General features: G+C 41.7%; 1 protein-coding gene across 1 annotated transcript in view; it reads left to right on the forward strand.

Moving 5' to 3' along the window:
• Nucleotides 1-878: 878 nt before the first annotated feature.
• RAD50 (RAD50 double strand break repair protein) overlaps nt 879-21,069 on the forward strand; it is an 82,403-nt gene continuing 62,212 nt past the window's right edge. The window contains exon 1 of the mRNA XM_030571999.1: nt 879-1,033. The gene's annotated coding sequence lies outside the window, so the exon portion shown is untranslated. The remainder of the gene's footprint in view (nt 1,034-21,069) is intronic.

Here is a 21,069-nt window from a genome sequence, read left to right on the forward strand (position 1 = left end):
GACTACACTAATTTCCCCATCTGGGGAGCAGAGATCAATGAGTCATGTGCAGGGCTGGACCCGTTACCTCTTAAAGAAGCCAATCACTCTGTGACAGAGACCTTCGTTAAAATAGACAGTTCTTGAATTTGAGGATGGGCATATAAAAGCAGGGCTGTTGGCTTTTACCTGTTCCAAAAGGCCTGAAACTTTATCACTAGATGGGGGCACATCTTGTAGCAGGATTGTCATGTGGATCACTTCCCCTCCTACTTAAAGAGCTGGAAAGGAGGAGGAGGAGCCAGCAACATGTGACTAGCCAGGTCTCCGTGGCTCATCAACATATGTCCATATTCTGTAGGCCACCAGTGGAGAAACTCTCATCTCTTGGATGGCTCTGCTGACTGCAATGATCGGGTATTGCTGCTGGTAACTGCAGGCAGTTTGTCTCCTGCCTCACAATGCACTCAAGGCGGGCACCATAGTGTACATCCTATTGTTGCCTATTGCTTAATATGTGCCTCCCTAAAAACTAACTCTAGCAACAACTTTACTCAGGCGTCTCAAAAACCAGGAGTCTAATTCACATAATTGATTTGGCAATTGCTAGACATGAACATGTACAGAAGCAAATTTGTTGAGAGGCAGAACAATTTTATTCACTAGTTTAAAAAAATAACAAAATATAGAATAAATATTTATCCGCAAAATACATATACTGGTAAAATGTAATATAATTAAGTTAACTTCACAAAATAAATTTCTTATCTGAGTGAGCTGAGCACTCATATTATTACATATTATATTAGGAAAATACATACATTTCCTAAGTGATTTAGTGCTTATGAAAGTTGTTGAGCTGACGACTTAGGAGACTGAAGTTCTCCATTTCCCCATAGAATCGGTGGAGTGCAAGCTTCCTCCATCCAACTTCGGTGTTCCATGTCTTTCCTGGAAGACCTCCTCTGTAGGGAGGAGGGGAATTCAGTCCTGATGGCTCATTCAGTCCCCAGCTTCTCTGCAGAGATTGCTGCCAACAGTTGGTCCAGAGGTGGTAAGGTTTATAAGGTGGCATGTGTACTTTAACACACAATCTGTACCTAATCTTTGTAAATGGATGCTGTCACACCACCTTCAACATCTAATGTAGCCAAATCTTCTTGACAAGACTGTCTACACCAACACCTACATCATTGTGAACAGCTTGTATCAGCAAAAGAGTGCTTTAACCGGTATACTTTTACTCTTTACTGATCATTATACAAAATAAGCTCTACAGCCAAGGCTAGAGACACCACCAAACAAATAGCAAGTGAAAATGAATTTTGCTAGTTATCCTCAGTTCATTTCAAACCAGTGATGAAGGCCAAGTCTACTGTAGAAATTTTTTTGCCAGTATAGCCATAACCCTCCTAATGTAGACACAGCTTGTTTCAGCAAAAGAGTGCTTTAACTGGTATAGCTTATGCCAGTTCCCTGAGCAAACTAAGTTATACCAGAAAAAGCACTTTTATGCTGGTATAACTTCATCTACATTTGGGGTTTTGTTGGTGTGAAAATATTGCAAAAAATCACATCCCCTAACTGACATGGCTATACAGCAGTGGTGGGCAACCTGCGGCCCATGGATCGCACGAAGCCCGTCAGGGTAATCCGCTGGTGGGCTGCGAGGCAGTTTGTTGACACTGATCGTCTGCAGGCACAGCTGCCCACAGCTCCCAGTGGCCGTGGTTCGCCATTCCCAGCCAATGGGAGTGGCGGGAAGCAATGTGGGCTGCAGGGACTTGCTGGCTGCCGCTTCCCACAAGTTGCCCACCACTACTATACAGGCACATGTTTCTAATGTAGGCTTGGCCTTAAACTTGAAAGGTTCTGAATCCTGTCACACCATCCCCTACATTTGATCCCTTCATGAAACATATCGCTATAAATAGATGATCTTTGCAAGATTAAAATGCAAAGGAAGTATATTTATACCACATCTTATCATAATCATTGGATATGACTCAAACTTTATACCTTAGTTTACATAACACAAGAGTCCATGCAATAGTTCTCATACTAAAATAAGTTGTATAAATATAATTCATTTGTGTGTGTATGTGTATATAATATTCAAATGGACTTTATACTGCATTTGTGGACATCTCTAAGTCACTTTTACGCCAGTTACATTATTGTTTCTATCATGATGAATGCTCTTCAAAATAAAAGGAAATCAAAAATATTTAGACACAGTAGTCCAAATTCATCCTCTGCTGAAATCATAGCCAAGGTGAGTTTGACCCGTTAGGTGAGATAAAACAGGTATTCTGAGTGGGGACGTGGTAATATACCACACTGGCATTTCTCTGTTTCTGTAGCATTAAAATTTCATTTAAAAACAAAAATTACATTCTTGGTCCTGATGGTTGTAAAGGTAATAATCCAAACACAAATCAGTACAGTTCCCGAGGAGGTGAGGATATGCATGTCTTCACACAGAGAAGGAATAACTCTAAAAGAAATATGAATGTCCCCTGTTCATTTAAATTTGAGAATGGTGTTATTAGATTCTACAGTCAACACAACGTTTTGCTTTTAGGAATTGTGTTTTGATGAAATGTTCCAGTTTGTTAATGAATTTACTCACAGTCACACTTTCTGTATCACAACTTGCCTGCAAAGTAAACCAAAAATTGGAAATTACCTAATAAATACTTAACACGTATAGTTCTTTATATCCTGAAAACATTGGGCAAACATTTGCAAGTCCTTGCAAACCCTGCAGTCATGTACGTATGCACATAAGTACAGTAGAACCCTGTTTAGTCGATCTAATTGGGACTGGGTCCAGATTAGATCATCAAAAATATGGATAACCCGGAGAATGGGCAAAAAGCTTTCTAGCTGTTATCTTAAGATGCAGAGTTGCTTTTAAACTAGTTGACCCCTCCCAGAAAAACATTAAAACATAACACCTTTCTTTATTTACAGGATGTATGAACCAGTACTCCTAATAAAGAATACAGTACCAGTTTTTAAAAATGCAAGAATGATCATTTTAACTTGCAACAACAGCAATCCTGTATTATTTTTTGAGTTGATTGAGTTTATCATTTCTGTATTTTTAAAAACTGGTACTGTATTCTTTACTAGACGTAATAGTTTGTGTATGCTGTAAGTGAAGGGGGGGGTAGGTTTTAATGCTTTGTAACAATCCCGTGTATGCACTTATGGGGAGCTGGATAATGGCTAGTCGGATAAACAGGGCTCTACTGTACTGTACTATGACTCCTTTCTGCAGAGGGGTAAAACTGAGAGGTAGAAAAAGAAGAACAGAAACACAGTCAGACACAGTGGCAGAAGGAGAGAACTGGAATTCATGAACTGCTTTAAACTTTCAGTAGAAAGAGATAAAGAACAGATAAAAGAGAAGAGGCATCTAAATATTCTGACTACAACAAACTACATTGAGAGCAGCTGAAGCTGGAGTCATGAGATGTTTAGTGATTTGTCCATGCTACAGCAATCACAATGCAGAGTCAAAATTTGCCATCTCATTTTAAGCAGAAGTCCTCATTCAACTCAACTTAGTGTTCAGTCTAAAAATAAATGGTATGGTATGACCTCAAGAAGTTCCTGATCAATCCATTAAATTATGCTGCCTATGAAGAATATGTGATCTCTGGAAGAATAAACATAGCAAGGAAATAAAAACCTACCTGTGTTTTCAAGTTCTTTTGGAGTGAAGTTTTTAGTTTTTTGATGTTGAGAAAAAATGTTGAGAATTTTTGCATTTCAGGCTGTTTTTCCAGGAGGTCTATCCCATCAAAGATTGTGCTGGCACAATCTGCAATCTAAGAAAAAAAAAGTTACAGAAAAAGGATATTTATTCAAAATAAGATTCAAGAAATGTCAACTGTTAAATGGAAATGTGTGGTTCAAAAAATACCGACATAGGTTTCACACCGCAGGGTGACAAATGGATTATGAAACTGGCTCTGATATTTAAGGGCCAGATCTAGGCAACCAATTATATACCTAACTTGTATGTCTATTTACTAAGGCTGCAGGCACAAATTAAGTACAATGTGCAAATGTCTGATCGGCAATGCATTGTTTTTTGTAATTTCTTAAGCAAATGAGGTGTGTGATTGCTTGAAAATGTGGTCCTCACTGCCTTAAAGGCAGATGAAGCAAAGCAACTACATCAGTTTACACCACAGGAGGATATGGCCCTGTGGCTGCCATTTCAGTTTAAGGCTTTTCACATATTTGAAATTAAACCTGACTGATAAAATATTACAGCAAGTGAGAGAGGAATTAAATTCTCTTGAAATTAATCAGTACTATGGAAGTAACAACATTTCATATAGAAAACTTCTTAGGAACCTTTTACAAATGTGTTTAAACCACATGTCTACTACTTGGGGAAAAATGTTAATATCTAATAAGTATACACCTTGATAGCTCATTTTTTAAAAATTACTTTATAAAACACTCTCTTGCATGTCAGTATAACACTAACTAAACCGTATTAAAACTACACTAAACATTTTGAAGCTCTGTAGTTTTGTGAATTATACCGAGAACGTATTTTGGGCTTGCAGAACATATACACACATGCAGGAAATGTACTGACATTTTCATCCTGATTTCCCTTTTTGTTTGCCTTTTACTGTGATGAGCATTTTATAATGCGATTGTCTTCTTGGCCTTGGATCAAAGCATCTACTCATTTAAACATGTCACTTCAGACAATCATTTCTACACAAAATGATTTTTATGTTTATGTATATGTAAAATATAAAAACAAGCTGTTCGCTGTCCTTGCTTTCCTTTCATATCACAAAATATTGTTCTTTGAATTAATGTTTATTCAAGGTTTATTTGGAGCGAGTGCCTTTTTAATTTCATGGTGACTAATATAATTGCCTTAAAAAGGCAAATATTCATTTGAAAATTAAATTGAAAGAACAATCCATTTTTCTAACCTACTGACTGCACAATTTTAGGACTTTACAACTTAGTAATGTGAACTCTTCTAGTATCGTGAAACTCATTTTAATCAACATTTTTACTTACATTTTGATGAACTGGAGTTGGTATCTTCAACCTCTGAAAGAGAAAATAGCAATGAAAGTCTTCAAATACTGTTTTCATTAACACTGATAAAAGATGTGGTGTATAGTATTAGGAAGGTGATAAACATCCTCACATCTCAGTAAAAAGTAAATATAATGGATGAAAAATGACTACATGTATCAATTCTTAGAAAGGTTTAAGTTGACAGTTACCTGATCATCTTTCATTACATTTTTAATCATTTTAGTTGAATTCAGAATTTCTCTAACCGTCATAATTGAGTCAGGAGCAGCATAGACGCTCAAAGCTAGCAAAAGAAAATATATATTCAATGTCATTGTTCTGAAATGCTCAAAGTGGGTCTGAAAACGCATGCTTCTGGACTTATCCACTACCATTTTATGGTTTCTCTTTAAGGAAATGAATAACTTATCTTGATTTTTGAGGTTGATAAAATAATCATTGTGTGGGACTTTCTGGAACAAAATATTTCCAGTAAATTTTTTTTCACCTTCCACCTTCTCCTTACTCAAGTAAAACTTCCAATGAAGTGAGTAACCAAAAATGTCAGGAGCTGGACCTTTGCTCTATGTATTATCAATTAAATAAATAATGACCTTACCTGTTGTTGAACAGCTGCCACTCTGATTAATTTCGCAAAACGCAAAGCCAGCCCATTCAGTAAGGAGGAGGAGAACACAATAGTTTTGATGTGTAAAGGGGCTGTGCTAAAAAGGAGTTTTATGCAAAACGCGTGGACTGTTGCCCAAAAGAAGAAAAAAAGTAAGGTAGCGAAAGCCATTTGTGAGGGTTTTACAAAATTCTATTAGAGTATCCAAAAATCCACAAAATCTCACATTATTTTACAAAAATTAACTTACAGCCTAGAAGTTGGAAGGGGTCTCCTTCATAAATCTCCACCTACGGTACTACCTAGGCCAATTGGACATTCTCCCAGTGTATAGGAATCAGTCCCCAAGATGGTATTAATTCAACAGATGCTGCTTTGTGCTCTGCCCATTCTCTTTGCTCCAGTGTATTTATCTATTTTAGGTACTTATATGGCCACTGCCACACTATCTTTAATGTTGTTACCCTCACAACACCTCTGTGAGGTAAGGCAGTGTTGTTATTCCCACTGTACAGATGGGAACTAAGGCACAGAGAGGATAAGTGATTTGCCCAAGGTCACATAAGAAGCCTGTGGAGGAGCATGGATTTAAACCCTGATCTCCCAAGGCCTGTGCTAGTGCCCTAACAACTGGACTGTCCTTCTCTGGGGGATATGTAGAGGGCAGTCCTTCAGCCACATCCTTTTCACCAGCCACACTCCTGACAAGCACCCTGCTCCTCTATTGTAAGAAGCACTGTTGGGTTCTGGCAATCCTGAGTTTGTGGAACCACCTCTTTGGGGTCATTACCAAGTAGTCCAACGTGTAGCAGACCTCAGGTAACTACAGGGATATGTCTACACTGCAGTCACTGGGTGTGATCCCTAGCTCATGCAGATATACCTGAACTAGCTGTCAGGTACTGGAGTAGTGAAGCAGTAGCAGCACAGGTTTCACTGTGGTCTAGCCACCTGATTAATTACTCAGGTTCCCAAGTGGGTTTGTAGAGCCCATGTCGCCACAGCTTCGCTGCTATCAGCTGCAATCAAGGTGTGCAATTGCAGCTCCTGCAGGCATATCCAAGTTGTGCTAATGGGCAAAGCAACTGTTAACTGACCCCAGGACCCAGAGTACATCAAGATGGTTTACAGCTACCTTTGCCCCCCATTTCCTCAGCTCTGCCAAGCACAACTTGGATACAGTTGAGGCTTCATCTCAAGACATTAAGCTTCAGCATTGTCTTGGTTGGACAGTGGTCTTGGCACCACCATTGCTCGGTGGGGTGGCTGGGATGGAAAAGCTGCAGTGGTGCTGTAGAGACATGAATTTATCCTCACAACACCCCAGTGAGGAAAGGAATTATTTTAATTAGAATCCTCATTTATTTGAGCCTGAGAGCTGTAGCAGTGGCTGGTTTGGTGATCCCTTGTTCTGGAGGAGGAGCAGTGTATTTGATTTACTCATGCTTTGAGCTGTGGTCCAGGATTTGGCCCTTCTTTTTCATCAGAAGTGGCTTTGAAGGGAGCAGAATGTAAAGAAGCAAGGCCACTGGTTTGTAACTATAACGTCACCTAAAGCAGAAAGAGCTCTTATGCAGGAGAGCAATGTGCAGCATTTGGGAGGTAAATAGATGTTCAATGGAGAATAGACTCCACTCTCACTGCTAGAGGTGCTGGCTTCAAGGCATAGTGGCAGGGATGGCTGAGCTGGGTGTATACTAATTTAAGTCCTGCACACATTGTGGATTGAAAGTATGACTCTAAAGCAGGGGTAGGCAACCTATGGCACGGGTGCCGAAGGCAGCACGTGAGCTGATTTTTGGTGGCACTCACACTGCCCAGTCATGGCCAACAGTCCGGGGGCTCTGCATTTTAATTTAATTTTAAATGAAGCTTCTTAAACATTTTAAAAGCCTTATTTACTGTACATATAACAATAGTTTAGTTATATATTATAGACTTATAGAAAGAGACCTTCTAAAAACGTTAAAATGTATTACTGGCATGTGAAACCTTAAATTAGAGTGAATAAATGAAGAATCAGCACACCACTTCTGAAAGGTTGCCGACTCCTGCTCTAAAGTCTTCTGTTGTTGGCGTCCTAAGGAATCCCCTGCTCCTCAAGCAGTCAACCCCCACCTCACTGACTTCTTACTGTGATATGTTGACTTGCAAATTACTGTCCACATGTCAAAACATTGACCAGAAGGCAAGAGTGCAATGCTTAGACAGACATAGACAAAAACAACAGTGCAATACAAGCAAGTGTAGGACCTGATCTTGCCAATACTTATGCATGTAAGCGAATCTAAGCATGGAGATAGTCCCATTGAACTCAGTGGTGTATAAAGCTCTCAGATGTGTATGTGTTGGCATGATCAGGATATTAAGCACCAGCACCACTAGAAACAGGAAGCAAAAATAAATGTTTCCAAGTTGAAAGGCAGAAAAGGAGGATACGTTCTGGATACCAGTGGACGCTGGCATTTTGGTCCCTGGTGACCACCCCAAAATTGGGGGCTGGATATCTCAGAGGTTTGAGTATTGGCCTGCTAAACCCAGGATTGTGAGTTCAATCCTTGAGGAGGCCAGAATCTGGAGCAAAAATCAGTACTTGGTCCTGATAATGAAGGCAGGGGGCTGGACTCGATGACCTTTCAAGGTCCCTTCCAGTTCTAGGAGATAGGTATATCTCTTATTATTATTATTTTATTATATTATATAAACTAGTGAATGAATCAGTGACTTTGGAAATGAAAAAGGTCATAATGGGTAAAACATCTACTCTGGGGCTGGTGCGTGAGTTCCACATCTGATAAAACTGTCTGACATAAAAGAGGAAATCAGATAATGATCTGAATAAGAAAATGAAACAGGGTTGAAAATATTCAGAATGCCAGCTAAATGCATGTGATGCTAGCTGTATGGGCATCTGTGGCAAACTGCTGTCTGAGATCAGAAGTCTTGGATACAGCACTAAATCAGACAATAGATATTCAGCAGAAGTACATCAAAGATGTTTGATGTACTTTATATAATTGAAATAAGAAAATACTTAGCAGTCAATTAATTAAATCTGATGCTGGGTTTTATTTCCAAAGTCTTCCTAACTATAAAGACAGGACAATTAAAAGTAAAGGGCCAAATCTTGCTAGCATTAAAGGTAGGGCCATTTGGCTTAAACAGAAGTATGATTGGTCCCTAAAGCGTTGGTCTGACCCTTTGAGTCTCTGTTGCCTCGGGCAGCATGGTGTGCGAGCTTCTTGAAACTCTAACACTAGTGTGTGTGGAAGCTACAAGTGTAATATTTTCAAAAAATTACATCCGGACAGTTTTGGAATAACATTTTTTGGAGTCATGAAATACTCAAGGGCTCCTCATTCTGGATCCTTACTTTGAACAGCTCCACCCAAGTCATCAGTTCATTGGAACTCTATTGCAGTGTTGCCACCTAGCACATTATGACAAGCTTTGGCTTTGAGCAATGGTTGACATGAAACGGGCTTGCTACGTGACAAGAATGGAACAGGGGTATATGAAACATAAGCAGTATGCCCCCAACACATCTTTTGTACAGTAGAACCTCAGAGTTATGAACAACAGAATTATGAACCGACGGGTCAACCACATACCTCATTTGGAACTGAAAGTTCACAATCGGGCAGCAGAGACTAAAAAAAGCAAGTACTATACAGTACTGTGCTGTGTTAAACATAAACTACTAAAAAAATGGAAAATTAAAAAAAAGATTTGACAAGGCAAGGAAACTGTTTCTGTGCTTGTTTCATTTAAATTAAGATGGTTAAAAGCAGCATTTTTCTTCTGCGTAGTAAAGTTTCAAAGCTGTATTAAGTCAATGTTTCAGTTGTAAACTTTTGAAAGAACAACCATAATTTTTTGGTCAGAGTTACGAACAACCTCCATTCCCGAAGTGTTTGTAACTCTGAGGTTCTACTGTACTGATTAAAAAAAAAAACCCAAACCCTGAACTCTTTGATTGATTAACTGAAATACCAGGACATTGCAGGCATTCAGAAAGAAGTTCTTGGGACCTTGGGGCATCATGTGGAAAACAGGACTGGTCTGATAAAATCAAGACACACAGTTTCTTTATCCATAGGGATACAACTAAGGCTAAGTGTTAGGTGTAGTCCAGGTCACCGGCCTTCCACAAGGCCCGAGCACGGAAGGCATTGAAGTACACCCTGCTGGCCGACACCCTGAGAACCCAGGGCTACAAGGTCCAGATACACGCCCTGATCGTGGGAGCCCTGGGTGCATGGAACCCCCACAACGAGCCGGTACTGACAGCATGCAGAGTCGATTGATGCTATGCCCAGCTCATGAGACAGCCCATGGTGTCTGACACCATCAGGTGGTCCAGAGACATCTACACAGAACGCGTCAAGGGACAACGCTAGTACCAGGTTGAGTAACTGAGACCGCCAACCAGGAAAATAACCCACTTCCTTCTCTGATGAACCTAGGGATGCACCCCACCCATGTATTTATTCCCTACACCAATACAGACTTGGATTCTTATTACATTCTATGGCTGGCATACCCGAGCCCATCTATCCACTGACATTTTAAAAACTCCCACACCCCAATCTGGATCTATGCTGGTTATGTGATATGTATGTACCTTGTGAACCTGTAACTGATACTTATAATCTACCATAACCCAAGCCCAACCCCACATGTACAGTACCTTCCCTCTTGACTTGTGTAAATTTGATTTTAAACATTAACTTTAATACAAAATTTAAATCAGTAGGTTGTGGAAAGTCACTGCTCACTGTGGTCTTGCTACTTTACTCTCCCATGACAAGGTGTAAGTTTAAAGCTCATCATGCTAATGAGGTGCTTAGCTATGTGTTCACCTCTTAAGCTTCACTCCTGCTACTGGGCAGCCACCAGCAGTATCCTCATTGTCAGGGCCTGGGTCCTTTCTGTTTTCTCCCTTGCTAACCACTTTTGATCGTTTGTGCCTGCACGTACTGCGCTCTGGTCCTGCAGAACGCAGAAGCAAGCCCTTTAATTATTAAAAGCACAGGAAAGGATGTTGAAGAATGACCTGACAATTACTAATTTTGGACTATACAAAGGGGATAGAAGTAAAATTATTTACAGGAACTGCTGTCAGGCTACCATGTACTATGTAAACACTGAAACCTGTAGCTGTAATCATTATGTGGAAATTACAACTGTCTGCAATGGCAGTTTTTGCTCACTTCATCTAGATAGATCAGATATCAGATATCTGTATCTGTATTTTGTCAGTGAATACAGTGCCTGTATTCAGACAAAAAAAAAACCCACTTAGTTTACAGAGAGTTAAGATTGCCCAGGGATATCTTGTGCCCTGCAGAATATAGATTTCAGTACAACTCAAACCTCTGAAAAATCAGGCGATAAGGTTGCAGTACATGCCATTGCAAACTTGTTTCTGCCCCCCCCTTTCCACCCCCCAAAGCTGCTATTACCAACCCTGCAATTATCTGCATGCATTCCAGCAACATCAGTGTGTTAAGTGTAGCTGTATTGAATGGGGGAGGGATTAACTGGAGAAGCTTGGCAGAGCTATGACTGTGATATGAGGTGACATGGGGAGGCCCTGCCTCTTAGGGGAGGAGGATCTCAGTGCCTTTGTCTGCCCTTCACCCCATGTGAGTAATGAAAGGAAACAGGTGCACTTCTACTAGGATGCAGTTTGCCTAATTTCACTGCTGAGTCTGTGTCAGTAGCGGTACCCAGTAATTTCCTTCTTGTGGGGATTGTCAGCAGTGAGATGGGATATGAGTGGTGTGGGGACATTATGATGGGTGAGGAAAAGTGCAGTGTTAAATGGAAGCCTGTGTGTAAGGATGACGTTGTTAGCACGGGCTAAGGGATTGTAAAACATAGTAGGTGTGGGGCTTTGTGGAATAGCTTCCATGTCTATGTGAATGGCAGCTGAGGGTAGCGCCTGCTCAGAGCACCAAGACACAAGTTTTGCTTTAGCAAAACAATGGCTTTAGACTGTTCTCCAGTCGTCATGTGCCCCATTCCCAGGCAAAGGCAGAGTGAAAGGATTTTTATTATGGGTGTATTGGGTGAAGTTTTATTATGGGTGTATTGTGTGGGCATGCACCTGATTTCTTTATATTCTACTTTTCAGAGGTTTGGTTTTGCTGAATTTGACGTTCCAGAAGAGCACATGATTCTCAGGACAACCTTATCCCTGTGTCAACAAAATTTAATCTCAGTGAATTTCCTAATTTTGTTTTTGTTTGCTTTTTTTTACCAGAAAGAAAAATGAATTTTGAAGCATTTGGTAGTCATTTAGGAAGTTGTAGTTGTCACATAGGTTTCAGCAGAAGTGTTGGTGTAGCTCACTAAAGTTAAAGGATGCTATATGACTTCTCACCCGTCCTATACACTCTGTTATGGTGGAATGGTGATAAGGGTCATGCTTTTAAAATTTTGGAGGGGGTATTGGCCAAGAAGTCCAGTGAGAGAAACCACAATATGGTCCATCTGCTGGCTGCAATAATAGTAAGCATGTGAGTGAAGACTAGGGTGTCTATCTCCTTCTCCACTCCCCTCTCCTACCATACCACACAATATAGTTTCCCTTCCCCACCAACATTTTCAGCTAACTCTCCCCTTCCTGTCCTAGTGTTACCAACTTGGGATTTTTTTCATGAGTTATGGAATTTCAGCTGGAGCTGGAACTGGTCTTGCTTTGACACAAGACGCTCCAACCCCACTCAGCAATTGCTGGCCTGCCTTGTGGGGAAATCCTTCTTATTGGCTGTCTTCCCCACTTGCCCACCCATGGGCAGTGCTTTCTCCCTCGCCCTTCAGGGGCTGACACTATTCTTACAAGAGATGGGGAAGGAGGGAGCAGAAAGCCCAGGAGTTCAGAACAACTCTGCACCCAGCCACTCTCTCCTTCCTATGAGTAACAACAAGGCTCCTCTCTGTTTCACCCCTTCCTGCAACAGCCATCCCAGGAAGGGAAAGAAGAGAACCCTGCTGCATCTGCCCCCACCCAAGTTTGGGGGGATAGAACTGATGTGGGAGATGTTGGAATTGGAGGACAGGATAGATTTGGAGACTAGGGCACAGAATTAATTGCTGGGCAGGGGATAGGTAGATCTGGGAGTGAGAGCATCTGCAGCAAGGCTATGGTGACCACCATTTCAAAATGCAAAAACGGGACACATGCAGTTTAAAACTAGAGGATACTAGAGTATGAGTTACTCAGACAGGATGTTTGTTTGGTACAAAATCTGTCTCTTTTATTTTTCAGAAATAAGCAAGTAAAAATAAGGGGTATTTTGTAATCCAACACATAATACTTTCAAGTGCACACAATATTCTTACCAAACTGCAGGTGACATAAAAATATTGGCATATTGTGGGGCCATGCGGGTGCCTATAGCGGTGCCACTGATCTGGAACAGCGCTTCCTCAGCTCTCGTCCACTCACGCCCCTTCTCTACCTACGCTACATTGATGACATCTTCATCATCTGGACCCATGGAAAGGAGACTCTGGAAAAATTCCACCACGATTTCAACAGCTTCCACCCCAGCATCAACCTCAGCCTGGACCAATCTACATGGGAGGTCCACTTCCTAGACAACACGGTGCAAATAAGTGATGGTCACATTACCACCACCCTATACCGAAAACCTACTGACCGCTATGCCTACCTTCATGCCTCCAGCTTCCATCCCGGGCACATCACACGATCCATTGTCTACAGCCAAGCACTGAGGTACAACCTCATCTGCTCTAACCCCTCAGACAGAGACCAACACCTACAAAATCTCCACCAAGCATTCTCAAAACTACAATACCCGCACGAGGAAATAAGGAAACAGATCAACAGAGCCAGACGTGTACCCAGAAGCCTCCTACTGCAAGACAAACCCAAGAAAGAAACCAACAGGACTCCACTGGCCATCACATACAGTCCCCAGCTAAAATCCATACAACGCATCATCAGGGATCTACAACCCATCCTGGACAATGATCCCACACTTTCACAGGCCTTGGGTGGCAGGCCAGTCCTCGCCTACAGGCAACCTGCCAACCTGAAACATATTCTCACCAGTAACTGCACACCGCCCCATAGTAACTCCAGCTCAGGAACCAATCCATGCAACAAACCTCAATGCCGACTCTGCCCACATATCTACACCAGCGACACCATCACAGGACCTAACCAGAAGAGCCACTCCATCACTGGTTCATTCACCTGCATGTCCACCAACGTAATATACGCCATCATATGCCAGCAATGCCCCTCTGCTATGTACATCGGCCAAACTGGACAGTCGCTACAGAAAAGGATAAATGGACACAAATCAGATATTAGGAATGGCAATATACAAAAACCTGTAGGAGAGCACTTCAACCTCCCTGGCCACACTATAGCAGACCTTAAGGTGGCCATCCTGCAGCAAAAAAACTTCAGGACCAGACTTCAAAGAGAAACTACTGAGCTTAAGTTCATCTGCAAAATTGACACCATCAGCTCAGGATTAAACAAAGACTGTGAATGGCTTGCCAATTACAGAACCAGTTTCTCCTCCCTTGGTTTTCACACCTCAACTGCTAGAACAGGGCCTCATTCTCCGTGATTGAACTACCTCATTATCTCTAGTTTGCCTGCATATATATACCTGCCCCTGGAAATTTCCACTACATGCATCTGACAAAGTGGGTATTCAACCACGAAAACTCATGCTCCAAAATGTCTGTTAGTCTGTAAGGTGCCACAGGATTCTTTGCTGCTTTTACTTTTATTCTAATGGCACAACTCTCTCTTTCCCTTCAATTCTCCATTGACTTCCTTCAAATCTGTCTCCACCAAAACACCTGTCTCCAGTTTAGCTTTCTTCAGTTGAAAGTCCCAAGACGGACATCCTCAGCTCCGATCTTCCTTTTGCCTATCTGTAATTTTGGAGTCATTTTCAAATCTGAGCTTTCCTTTTCTCCTCACATTGCTGCACGCTGCATGTCTGCCTAGTATGATCTTTGCAACATAGCCTGATTCGGCCAACACCTTGATCCTTACTCTGCCAAGTTACTTATTTATACTTTTATTACTTTTTACTTTGTTAGTCTCTTCTCTGTGGCTTCCCAAGTCCATTCTGCTTAGAACTCTGCAACATGCCCTTTCATCCATTCATACCAATGTCACATCATGCTCAACCTGAATGACTTCCACTAGCTCCCCAATCACTACAAAAATTAATTTAATTTTACCAAGACTCTCCATTGCAATACTCCATTTACCTCTGTGAATCCATTTGCTTTCTTTGCTCTACTAGCTGTGACAACTTTGCAGACCTCAGCTTCCTCTTCTGGCAGAGGTTGTTCCTTTTCTGTTGCTTCACAGGCTATTTAGAACACAAAGTCGACCTCCTTTCTTACCGCAGTTCTAATCTCCACTTTTATCTAAAAATACCACTTAGAGTCTCCTATTTTGCATTACCAACATCTGAGTAGCTATTGGTCACTTTCATCATGCCAGTACTTAGTATTACCTGTGACTGGCGTAAGAAAATCTGAAGCAATGTGCAAAACTTTTTGATTTAATCTTCCAGCTGCAACATTCTTTCTCTAGCTGTTTCCTTCTCTCTATTTCAGCCCCCATTCCTGAGCCAGTTGGAGGGAGAAAAGGGATCAGGTGCAGCATGGCATGAGGAACAGATAACCCATAGAAAACTGATGTGTGTTTGCAGAGTTTTAGGGGAATCTGACTCTCATTGTTGCTTCCTATGGCACACTCACCTGCTTCTGGCAGTTTTCTTGGTTAAAAATCTGATCAGCAGAACTGATGGCCTAAAAATATTTTGATTTGTCAAAAATTGGAGGCCACTTACCCAACATGCCTCATGGAAGAAATTAATATATTTTTTGTAAAACTAGATTGATCAGTTTGATAGGGTGCTATCCCTTTAAGAGGAAAGGGGTGGTGGGAACCCTATCCGATATATAAAATATGAAAATTAACAGATTGGAGGGAGTCTGGGTCAAGGTCTGGTAAGATTTGCAGGAACTGCAGTATGGGATGCAGGCCTCTGTGAAGGGAGCTTGATCTGGAGGCGCAGGTTATTTCTAAATTGTTGGGTTTCTTAATTGTTGCTAATAAACAGTGATTTGCTCATCTATTTCTTGAGTCCTTCCATTTCTTACTCTGGGATGCATGTAGCCCTGCATCACAATTACTAATCAGTGACGTGTCGCAGAAATTTCAGAGTTCAAATATCAGATTTTTTTCTGTAGTCAGCAGCCCTGAATTAACAAGTATACTAAAATATCCAGACTCTAGCCAAAGGGTCTTTAATTGATTAAAATCATGTAAGACTGATTACCTTTTGATGACCCCTGCTGGAAAGGGCAAACTGAAATTTGAGATCTTTTTATTAATACTCATTGGTTCTGTCACGCTCTCTGGAGTGGTTCACAACTATGAGTGACAACCTCAGGGCGGACTGTCAAAAAGTAGGGCATACACCCCAAACTGGTGGTATGTTCTATAAATAGATTTCATCAACCCAGCAACAAATGTTAACTCGTGAAGCACTATAACAGACTTAACATGCAGTCACAGACACCAGTGTACCTTGCTGCCTACGCAGGCTGGACTTAGTGATAAATGGTCATTTACACCAAAGATCACAAAATATTCAGGTTGCTCCCAGTCCCAAATGACCAGTCACTTACCTCAGGTCAACTTGTACTTTAAATCTTACCCCAAAGACAACACCTGTAGCCAATCCTGTAATAAACAAATGTGACAAAGTTCCTTCTCTACCTTGGTGGGTCCTGCACTTATTGGCAGATTTGCTCACCTCAGTGATCTTCCCTACAGTCTGGGTCAACTTCTCCTGTGTCTGATCAGGAGTTGGGAGGAACCGCAGCACACCCTCTACTCCAGGTTCCAGCCCAGGGCCCTGTGGATTGCAGCTGTCTGTAGTGCCTCCTGTAACAGCTGCATGACAGCTACAACTCCCTGGGCTACTTCCCCATGGCCTCTTCCAAACACCATTTTTATCCTCACCCACAGAATCTTCTGTCATAAACAGATATCTAAGGGTTAATGTTCTTTTACCTGTAAAGGGGTAACACCAGTAACCTGAAACACCTGACCAGAGGACCAATCAGGAAACAAGACTTTTTCAAATCTGGGTGGAGGGAAGTTTTGGGTGTGAGTTCTTTGTTCTTTGTCTTGGGTCTGACCCTCTCGGCTCTGAGAGTGATTTTTCTGTCTCCTGGCTTTCTAATCTTCTGTTTCCAAGTTGTAAGTACAAGGATAGTAAGACAATAAGTTTATATTGGGGTTTTTTTGTATTTACATGTGTGTAGTTGCTGAAATGTGTTAAATTGTATTCTTTTTGGATAAGGCTGTTTATTCACTTTTTTTTCTTGAGCAATTGACCCTGTATATTTTCACCTTATACAGAGACTATTTTTAATGTATTTTTCTTTCTTTTTATAAAGCTTTCTTTTTAAGACCTGTTGGAGTTTTTCTTTAGTGGGGACTCCAGGGAATTGAGTCTGCAGCTCACCAGGGCATTGGTGGGAGGAAGAAGTCAGGAGGAAAATCTCTTTGTGTTAGATTTACTAAGACTGACTTTGCATACCCTCTGGGGGAGTGGGGGAGAGAGATTAGCTCTCTCGGTACTTGTGTTTCCAGGACTGGAAGCAGGGAATCTCCTAGGGTCGTCCAGGGAGGGGAGGAAGTAACCAGGAAACAAGGGGAGGGGGTTATTTCCCTTTGTTGTAGGACTCAAGGCATCTGAGTCTGGGGGTCCCCCAGGGAAAGTTTTGGGGAGACCACAGTGAGCTAGGCACTGTATAATTCCTGGCTGGTGGCAGCTTTACCAGGTCCAAGCTGGTATCTAAGCTTGGAGGTTTTCATGCTAACACCCATATTTTGGACGCTAAGGTCCAGATCATGTTAAGACACCTTCCTCCTGGTGTCTGATAACGCTTGTACTCCTTAGTCCTCCAGCAGCACACCCTCACCCTCACTCTCACCCTCTCAGCTCCTTGCGCCACTTGCTCCCACCTCCTCTCACTCACACTCACACTCACACGCCACGCCTCCACCTGACTGGAGTGAGCTCCTTTTTAAACCCAGGTGCCTTGATTGGCTGCAGATGATCTAATCAGCCTATCTGCCTTAATTGGTTCTGGCAGGTTCCTGATTACTCTAGTGCAGCCCTTGCTCTGGTCACTCAGGGAACAGAAAACTACTCATCCAGTGACCCGTATATTTGCCCTCTACCAGACTCCTGTACCCCACTGGCCTGGGTCTGTCACACAAACTAAAGGTTTATGAAGTAGGAAAAAGCAATGAGAGTTATTTACAGGTTGCAGCGGGAACATATATACACATATGAGTTACCATCTATGATTCCAAAAGGTAACAGAAATGTAATCTGTCAACATTGAATGTCTTTTAGGGCTAATCTGGGTTGACCCCAGGGATCTCTTCTTTTTTTTTTCCTAGCCCCGCCCTGTCAGAGTTCATACAGTAAAGAGATGAAGAATTTTCATGTCAGAGATCTGTATTTCCTTCTTCCAGAATTTAGGTTGATGGGAGAAGGTTCCTTGCACATAGCACCTTTATGGGTATGAGAGGGCCATTAGTAGGGTGACCAGATGTCCCGCTTTTATAGGGAGAGTCCTGATATTTGGGGCTCTTTCTTATATAGGCTCCTACTACCCCTCACCCCCTGTCTTGATTTTTCACACTTGCTGTCTGGTCACCCTAGTCATTAGCCCAATCTTTTTATCGTGATTCTTCTCAATGGCCCACTTAGTTTTGATAGTCCTCCTTGAGGGGTGGGAGAACCATTCCTCTTGCCTGAGTTCACAGGTTCAGAGCAGGCATTTTTACAGTTATAAAGCAAAACTTACATATTACCTTATTGCATGGGATACATACATTACAAGTAAGATTAATATATGCAGCAACTTACAAGCATTTTATAGAGTCTAAACACATCCTTACAAGTCTAACTATCTTAAACAATACTAACATACAGAGGAGCTGGTCTGGTTTCCAGCTATGAATATGTCAGTGCTCAGCTGATGCCTACAGCATTGTCAAGAGCTTGCACCTGGTCAAGCAGCATAACAGCCTCATAATGAATAAGGGTAGCAAATACAAGCCTATAGTTCTGTTGGAACATGAAAATTAAGACATCTATCCTGCAGACACTTACAAATGTGCTAACTTTAGCACAGTAATAAAGTTAAGCACGTGTGTAAGTGTTTGTAGGATCAGGGCCTAACTGTGCCAGTCAGCCACCCTATTATGTGTCTGTTTTATATTAATGACATTATGATAAAAAATGCAGCGATTAGTGTTTAACGTACTGTATTCCATGCCAAAAAAAAGTTCTCTAGATTAATGAGTGTGAAAAATACCTTTGCCTTTGATTTCAAAAATATTCTCTAGTATGTAAAACTTGGTCAATTTATTTTTATTTTTCATAGAATCATAAAATATTAGGGCTGGAAGAGACATCAGGAGGTCATCTAGTCCAATCCGCTGCTCAAAGCAGGACCAACATCAACTAAATCATCCCAGCCAGTACCGGGTTTACCATGGTGCCAGTGGTGCCATGGCCCAGGCCCAGAGTCAGAAGGGGCCCTGGCCAGCCCGATTCCCTTGGGCAGGGCACTGGGCAGAGGGGAAGGGACACGCTGGCAGTGCAGGGCTGGGCGGGCCAATGTGCGTCTAGCAGTTGTGGGTTTGAAAACAGTGCCCTTGTGCTGGGCTGAGTGGTGCCACTCCTGCTGCACTGTGCCTCACTGCCCTCAACAGGCCCCTTGCTCTGCACACCGCCCCCCATCACATGCCCTATTTCCCCAACAGGGGCCCACAAATATGTTTGGCCCTGGGCCCACAAAAAATTAATCCAGCCCTGATCCCGGCCAGGGCTTTGTCAAGTTGGGGCTTAAAAACTTCTAAGGATGAAGATTCAACCACCTCCATAGATAACCCATTCCAGTGCTTCACCACCCTCCTAGTGAAATAGTGTTTCCTTATATCCAACCTAGACCTCCACACACTGCAACTTGAGACCATTACTTCTTGTTCTGTCATCTGCCACTACTGAGAACAGTCGAGCTCCATCTTCCTTGGAACCCCTTTTCAGGTAGTTGAAGGCTGCTATCAAATCCCCCCTCACTCTTCTCTTCTGCAGACTAAATAACCCCAGTTCCCTCAGCCTCTCCTTGTAAGTCATGTGGCCCAGCTACCTAATCATTTTTGCTGCCTTCCGCTGGACTCTCTCCAATTTGTCCACATCCCTTCTGTAGTGGGGGAACCAAAACTGGACACAATACTCCAGGTGTGGCCTCTCCAGTGCTGAATAGGGTGGAATAATCACTTTCCTCGATCTGCTGGCAATTCTCCTACTAATACAACCCAAGGGCACACTGCTGACTCATATCCAGCTTCTCATCCACTGTAATCCCCAGGTCCTTTTCTGCAGAACTGCTGGTTAGCCAGTTGGTCCCAAGCCTATAGCAGTGCATGGGATTCTTCCTTCCTAAGTGCAGGACTCTGCTCTTGTCCTTCTTGAACCTTATCAGATTTCTTTTGGCCCAATCCTCCACTTTGTCTAGGTCACTCTGGACCCTATCCCATATCTACCTCTCCCCCCAGCTTAGTGTCATCTGTGAACTTGCTGAGGGTGCAAATCATCCCATCATGCAGATCATTAATAAAGATGTTGAACAAAAGTGGCTCCAGGACTGACCCCTAAACATCGAGCCGTTGATCACTACTCATTGATTAGAGTAGAGTATCATTTTTAATTATGATTGGAGAAAAAAAATCCACAAATTATTCATCTCACACTGTAGTTAGTGTATGTAAAGCAATATTTTTATTTATGAAAATAAATCTTGAATACAGAATTCATTTTATAAAAATACTAACTCAAAACTATTTCAAACAAACTTTTAGATAAAACTAGTACATCCAAATTAAACATTAAATTTATATTATTATTATTCTAACATAATATTTATATTGCAGTAGTGCAAAGACTTAGGATCAGAGCCCCATTGTGCTAGTTTCTGTACAAACAGATACGAAGCCATAGTCCCTGCCCAAAGAACTTATAATCTAACACAGTTTGACAATCAATATTATTCTGGAATTAAATAAAATATATACATTCTGTTTCCACAATAAATATGTTGACATAAATATACAATTGTTGACATAAATATACTGTAACAGTGGTTTTCAACCTGGGGTCTAAGATTTCCAAAGGAGTCTACACCTCAATTTGAAATTTTGTAGGGATCCTCAAATGAAAAAAGGTTGAAAACCACTGTGCTATGACATTGATTCGATAAATATAATGAGCCCTAATGGGTGC

Source organism: Gopherus evgoodei, chromosome 8 (genome assembly GCF_007399415.2).
Source record: "Gopherus evgoodei ecotype Sinaloan lineage chromosome 8, rGopEvg1_v1.p, whole genome shotgun sequence".
Lineage (NCBI taxonomy): Eukaryota > Metazoa > Chordata > Testudines > Testudinidae > Gopherus > Gopherus evgoodei.